At 38.4% G+C, this 7,500-nt stretch overlaps 1 protein-coding gene across 1 annotated transcript in view; it reads right to left on the bottom strand.

Annotated features, from left to right (window-relative positions):
- LOC106883668 (collagen alpha-1(XII) chain) overlaps window positions 1–7,455 on the bottom strand; it is a 20,140-nt gene extending 12,685 nt beyond the window's left edge. Inside the window, exon 1 of the mRNA XM_014934767.2 lies at window positions 7,326–7,455. The gene's annotated coding sequence lies outside the window, so the exon portion shown is untranslated. The remainder of the gene's footprint in view (window positions 1–7,325) is intronic.
- Window positions 7,456–7,500: the final 45 nt, after the last annotated feature.

The raw sequence follows: 7,500 nt of genomic DNA, 5'->3' as shown, positions 1-7,500 counted from the left end.
CAACATTCATTCCAACTCTGGAGACAGTCTCTTTCTTGCTGGCCAGCAATAGAACATGGACGTGTTTAGCTGTCACTCTCCATCTTTCGGACTTACACTCGACAGCTCGCTTACATCTACATACCAACGTCCTAACAACTATGCTCACACACACAGAAGCAGGGGATGGTGGCAAACCCTGTTGTACACTTCTACCACAACTTTCTCTCACTCTTACTTCCTGTTTCTGTTGTGCCTGTAATTCAAAGGGTCAGCCTTGTCACACTGTGTCACGCTGAATATCCCTGAGAACTACGTTAAAGGTACACGTGTCTGTGGAGTGCTCAGCCACTTGCACGTTAATTTCACGAGCAGGCTGTTCCGTTGATCGGATCAACTGGAACCTTCGACGTCGTAATCGATGGAGTGCCAACAACACGTGTTTGTGAAATACTCAATGAATTGCACTCTACTTCAATTATCAGTTAGTTCAAGTCATCGAATAACTGAATACTCATCGTCGAAATTGGCGGTGGTCCATTTTTTTTTTTTAGTTATTTTTGTTTGGCGGTGATTATATTTTGAATATGTACTTATGCGACAAGTAGTGTTTGTATAATGTATGTGTTGCATGTGAAGTGTTACATAATTGTGTGACACGCGTGTATAAACTGCATAAGTGGTATGTAGTTTATGTTATTTCACATTCATCACTTATATATGACTTAATATCTTGTCACTTAGACAATAGAAGTTTTGAGAGTGCACCATTGGTAGGTTGCGCTTAGACCATCAGTTGGCCTTAATCCGTCTCTGTATTATTCAACTTCAATAGGATACAAATGGAGCAAATTGTTGCTGATGTGCTGGATGTTATGATATCGTGTGACGATTGCGTAACAGTTTGTGATGTTATTTTATTGGGCATTGAGTGGGTAGAGTACGTGCTGCGTGGGTTGTATTGTTTTATTGAGACCAGAGGTGCTTTGTATTTTGTGCTGTTGCTACTACTACTACTACTACTACTACTACTACTACTACTACTACTACTACTACTACTACTACTACTACTACTACTACTGTTTTTAAGTCGGCGTGTTTGTAGAATCATTGCCACGCCGGACAAAATGCTCAATAGCATTTTGTCACCATTACGTTCTGAATTCAAATTCCGCCGAGGTCAACTTAGTTTTTCTTCCTTCTGGATAAAATAAGGATTTACCTACACAAGTGCGCCCCCGACTTTGTTTCCTCATAGCTTTCAGAAAAACGAATATTTTCATATGAAATTTTCTACAAGTACCTTTCAGATTGTGTAGATTACAACTATATTGAAAAGTAAAATGGTGATCACGTACACATGCATATTGACACAATTTCAAATTCCATTTTGTAGATATATGATATGTGTGCTAGTGTGTGTGTATGCGAGCCCACCAAGTCCTTGGATATAAAACGTACAAGCACATTTCCCGTAGTATGTAATCGCTTAGCTGCAGTATCTTGAATAGTGAAACTTTTTATTTTCTTTTACTGCTTAGTTAGAGAGGAAAACGTAGCACCCATGACCCTTTACTTTTTAATCTCCTCTGAGGAAGCTATCATCAAACCAGAGACTTATCTCGAATGCCTGCAACAGAGAGAACTCCGCTAAAGGTAGTCAAGGATCATGTTGCGTTAAACCAGGCGGCAGATTAAGTTTATCGCTCAATAACTTCAGAATAAGAACAACCGGTACAAATACAGCAACACATCTCGTTCAATACTCAAGTATTTCCGCCGATCTTACTGCCCTGAACTGATACTTTATTTCATCGCCCCCTCCCCCCGAAAGAACGAAAGACAAAGTTGAATTTGGTGGGATTTGAATTTGGAGCTCAGAGAGCCATAACATGTACCGCAAGGTATTTTGTCCTTAACTTTGACGACTCTGCCAATTCGTCGAGATTAATGCTTCCTGTTTTCTTCATAAGAATATTCATCAACTGTGAACACATGCTTTACGTGCCAGTGAAAGAACCTGCGCATACGGTCGCTCGACAGCCACGTAATATTTTACAAATCTATCTCTTACAGGCAGGCGTAAGCAAGGCCAAATGATTAAGAAGTTCGCTTCGCAATTACGAAATTCTGGGTTCGATTCTACTACGTGGTGTTTTGGTCAAGTGAGTTCATGAAAATAAAATAGACGAAGGTTGAGCTTCAAAGGTAGTGAGTTGTAGAACCTTTCGGAATCTTTCAGCCAATTTGCTCGTGATTTTGTCTGAGTGGTTATGTGACCTGGAGCGACGTAAGAACAACATAAACTTGAATATTCATCCTTAATTTGTGCAACGGCGTCAATTATTTGCTTTAAATGTACAAATATACATCCATATTAGATATAATTAGTAAAATTAATGTTTGCGTGTGTGTATAGATAGATAGATAGACTGCTGTTAAGTTAGACGTGGCCTGGGCCTATACTGGCTGAAACCTATCAAAGTTATTATCTATATTATAAATACCGTTCTGTGTGTGTGTGTGTGTGTGTGTGTGTGTGTGTGTGTGTGTGTAAAAGATTATAACGGCCGTATTTTTCAACTGATTTTCTCCAAACTGGGAACATACATTACTTATGTTCCAGAGATGGTTTTAGACTCCTAAAAATTTTCTCATAATGAGTAACGGGTCCCCTGGGGGCAGAAATTATCCGTTCCTGGGTTACATGGAGAAGGGAGGTAACTCTTTGCGAAGTAACTTTCAGAAATTGGTTGTCTCTCTTTGGTCAAAAATAAAAATATTGCTTTTTATTCACGTCTTTGAAAGTTTTTTTAAAATATTTACTTCCGGTTTTCTAGCGTTAGTGACGTCTATATCTTTCTATCCATCTTTATCTCTATATCTATCTATCTCTCAGTATCTATCTGTCTATATCTTATCTATTTATCTATATCTATCTTACTTGTCTAACTAGCTCTCTCTCTCTCTCTCTCTCTCTCTCTCTCTCTCTCTCTCTCTCTCTCTCTCTCTCTCTCTCTCTCTATCTCTCGCTATATCTCACTCACCCTCTATTGTTGTCACTTTCATTTTTCAGACACTATTGTTTTCACTGTAAGTTTTCAATCGCTATTTACAAACAACGACAAATTAGTGACAGAAAGAAGTTCGCAATTAGTGAAGAAAGTAATCTCGTACTTAATTTACTGACAAAAGTAACTTCATAAATTACACTTCAATCCGTACACTTCGTTAAATTTTCCTACAAATTTCTTATTTGCTTTTGTAACGGTTTCTTTTTTACGGAATTACTGATAAAAGTAAGTTCATAATTTACTGACCGAAGTAACTTCAAAAATTTCACTTAAATCCGTTCACTTAGTTAATTTCCCTAAAAATTTCTGATTTACTTTTGCAACCGTTGTGTTTTTCTGTTGTTAACGGCTTTTTTTATTCCTTCGATACTGGCTCTTTGGTTCACTGACTAATTTTACTTCAACCAGTACAATTCTTTATTTTCGTAATAATTTCTTATTTACTTTCTGCCCGTTGTATTAAGAAATATAATTTTCGTTGCCCAGTTATTTTCATTGTTTACTATCTTCTGTGCCCGTGTATTTCTGTATACATATATAATCATGCCTAGAAGGAAAGTGTCAAATTTATCTACAATGTTAAGGTCAGCCAAAAAAATGTCTCTGTCCAGGGAAAGAGTGACAGCTGCAGAAAAGGAAGCATACAAAGAAACGAACGGACTGTGCACTACAAAAGCCAGAGCATTTCAAAGCGATGAACAGATGTATGCACAGCTGACGAGGAATAAGATCTCCACTGTAGAACGAAGAGCAGTTGCAACAGCTCAGAGAAGCAACTTCTATGAAGCAGCTTTCAATTATAATCCAGTAGTTCATTATGCAGATGGCACTGGAGTTTCCATTGGTGCAATGACAACTAAGTGCATACATTATAAAGCAAGGAAGTGGCCTGGAGAGACACCTGCACTCTGTTGCAGTGATGGAAAAGTTAAACTTCCTGCAATTCCCCAACCTCCAGAGCCATTGAAGAAACTGTTGCCATCAACTGACCAAAATTCCAAGCACTTCCAAAACAAAATTAGACAATACAACGCTGCACAACAGATGACATCATTTGGAGCCACAAGAGATTTAACTGAGCCAAGATTCATGCAAACTTTCAAGAACCAAGGTCAAATTTATCATCGGATTGACTCTCTACTACCGCTGTCAAATGAATCACCAAAATCGGCCTTTCACTGTTTATAATCTGTACCTGCTTTTTTTTTACGAAATAAGCTACACAAAACGTGTCTTTGAATTACATGTATTTACTTTATATACATATATGATTTGAAAACTTTCTTTTGACATTTCACTTAACGCCTATGTTCCATGCTGGAATGGGTTGGAGAGTTATTAATGTAGAAAGTTGGTATCTTAGCTACTAGCAGTTGAGACCTGCGTAATCTAGATGGCGTTATTAAATTTCATTATTCCCTTTAAACCGGGCAACGCCAGGTATTTCTGCTGGTATAAATATAAGTACATATATATGTGTATGTGCATATGTGTGTGCATGTGTATGTGGATATGTATGTATGTGCATATGTGTATGTGAGTATATGTATGGCATGAAATGCTGGGACATGCCAGCAGATGGTTCCTAAACCATTTAGCATATTGTCATAGCCGACGATATAACTTGCAGCGGGCCATGTTCGGTATGCGACATTGAAAAGTCACAACAATGACGAAACATCGATGTCTGTCGGTCCGAGAAGGAACCTTATACGAATTGTCTCGCTTTCCTATGACTTGCTTTCAGGTGTTTTCTACACCAGGCATCTTGAGAAAGTATTCTCTTACGTCGAAAACGCAACCGACCCACAATCTAACAGCAGACACATCTTGTGTATGTGTGTTCGCTTTTGTTTATATATCTCGAGCTGCTTCTAATTTGTATTTGAATACACACACACACACACACACACACACACGCACACACACACACACACGCGCACACACACACACACACACGCACACACAAATTTATAAAATACCCATCTGTAATTATTCATTAAGACATTATAAATAAGAAACTATTCAATGGATAATTTTCACTACATATAAATACAGTGTACAACCAGAAAATATTCCAGATATTAAATACAAATAACTGAGATGCTTCATGACACTACCAAAGACATCTCGATGTAGCTATCGTTATATCTAAATGATAGTGAGCACGACATTTGTAGAAATTGTGCTATAACCTGCGCTTCACATCCCAGAATTATACAGTGAAGTATATATGCTGTGAGAAAGAAAAGTAAATATACATACTCATTTCCATATGCATTTAGTTTCAATGTAAAATCAAGCCCATGAGGTGGCTTGCAGCAGTTTGGTACGAGGATCAAACCAACCGATTTCATTGAGATTTAACACTTCTTCAGGTTTGTTCACTTCTCCTTCCGATGATAATTGCACAAAACTACTTCAATGCCGTCTTTGGAGCATTTGTCCAGAGGTCTCACGGGAGCAGGGCCTAAAAATTATATATGTATTTGCGGCAAACATGTAAGTTGCGTATGTCGGTGCCCCAGTGCATTACTTTGTCCGGTGGGGGACGCAGGTAGTGGTGGAGACTACAAGGTTGGGAAAAGGGACCTGGAATACTTAACTAAAAAGAAAACAAGTCGAGTAGCCATTTCAAGCATAGAAGGTCCTTCGTCGTTGTCGTTGATGATACTGATTAGCAGCAGGTTCGCTGCAGATCAGCCCTGACTGAACAGACCTATGTATGATCAAAGACGTTCCAACCGTAACTATTCTGCCTTTTTTTTTAAGAGTATACACGTCGACGTTATCGAATGTGCCCTTCCCATATTTAAAGACGTGAGATTAATTTGACTGTTATTTCTAACTAGGAGCTGGAACGTCTACGTAAAAGCTCCTTAAAAGATTTGTTGTTGCTGTTGCTGTTATCTTTGTTGTTATTGCAAATCATGATATTGGAGGTGCTACAATCAGAACCATTGCAATTGTTGTTCTTGTTGCATTTTTATGAAGACGGACGGAATGCCGCTAAGCATTTTGTACAGCATACTAACGATTTTGCCAGCTCGTCAGAGACAGTGGATAAACAAGCAAAACATGTAGTATCACTTTACAGCCTTCAATCAATAATTTAAACATAGTTTAAACATATTATAAAGTTGTTATAGTAAATACGTAAAGTCCCTTACAGCTGTTTCTAGAACAACTAAGCATGTGGATCATAATACTATTTGAGTAAAGATTTCCACGTAAGCCAGCTATACCATCGTCAGAGAGACAGGCAGACAGAAACAGAGAGCGAAATAAAGAATATACTTAATCAAGAATATTAGTACTTACATATTCTTTATACACTTGTTATTTATTTATGCCGTGTTCTAAAGTAATCTAGACCCCCACCAAAATATTGCTACGCTCTACCGTGGAAGACCTTGGTCTTGATATTCATAAAAAATCAAAGGGATCTGACCAATATGAGACAATGGATTAAGTCGTTGCAGTGTTGGCTAATTGGATAGAATGTCCCTTGGTATTTGTTTCAATTCCCTTCGTCCGGTGTTCAAATACCACCCAAGTCAACTTTTCCTTTTAGTGTGTGTGTGTGTGTGTGTGTGTGTGTGTGTGTGTGTGTGTGTGTGTGTGTGTGTGTGTGTGTGTGTGTGTGTATGTGTGTGTGTGATCAATAAAAATGAATCGATTCAGAGCGATGGACCGGCAGAACAGTTAGAAGGTCCGGTGAGATACCTTGCAGCGTCTGTTTCAGCTCTTTGCATTCTGACAGCAATATCTGCCAGGACGCTGGAGCAAAGCTGTGTCAACGGTCTTTCTCTGGGATAAACATCAGTTGTCTTTCCCCGTGATAAGCATTAATGGCACAGAGTGGGGAGACTAGTGTGCGTGGGCAAGTCCCATTCTTATACAATAAGTTTTGCCCAGGAATCGCATATAAATGTGCAGATAGCACAAGCAAATGCAAAGATATTGCCAACATTGACGAATGCCTTTAACATCAACGTGAGGACGTGTGAAGTGAGGTGTAAGACACTGAAATGATATAAACTTTAAGAAAAGAAAATTGAGTTTCTTTCAAATCTGGGAGTAAAAAGGTAGAAAAAAAAGGCATCAGATCTTCAAGTAAGTTAGTCTAAAATAAAACCCGTTTACGGTAAGTTTATGACAACGACTCGAGTATTTTTTCTTAATCATTGTGGAGAAAAATAAAATTAACAGCGGAATAAGGAAAAATAAGGAAGTGAAAATAATGGAAATGAAAAAGAACCGCAAGCTTACCAAAATATTAAGTATGTTCGTGATATTGGTCAGATCACTCACAGCTATTAAGTGTATCACTTTCTTCCCTGAGACGGAATAATTATAAACCTGCCGCTGCGATAACAAGAACAATAACAATATAGACGACGACAACCACCACCACCACCACCACCACCACCACCACCACCACCAC

The sequence above is a fragment of the Octopus bimaculoides genome, chromosome 5 (assembly GCF_001194135.2).
Source record: "Octopus bimaculoides isolate UCB-OBI-ISO-001 chromosome 5, ASM119413v2, whole genome shotgun sequence".
In the NCBI taxonomy this organism is placed as follows: Eukaryota; Metazoa; Mollusca; class Cephalopoda; order Octopoda; family Octopodidae; genus Octopus; species Octopus bimaculoides.
Note: the sequence above shows the minus strand (reverse complement) of the source record. Positions and strands in the feature narration are given on the sequence as shown.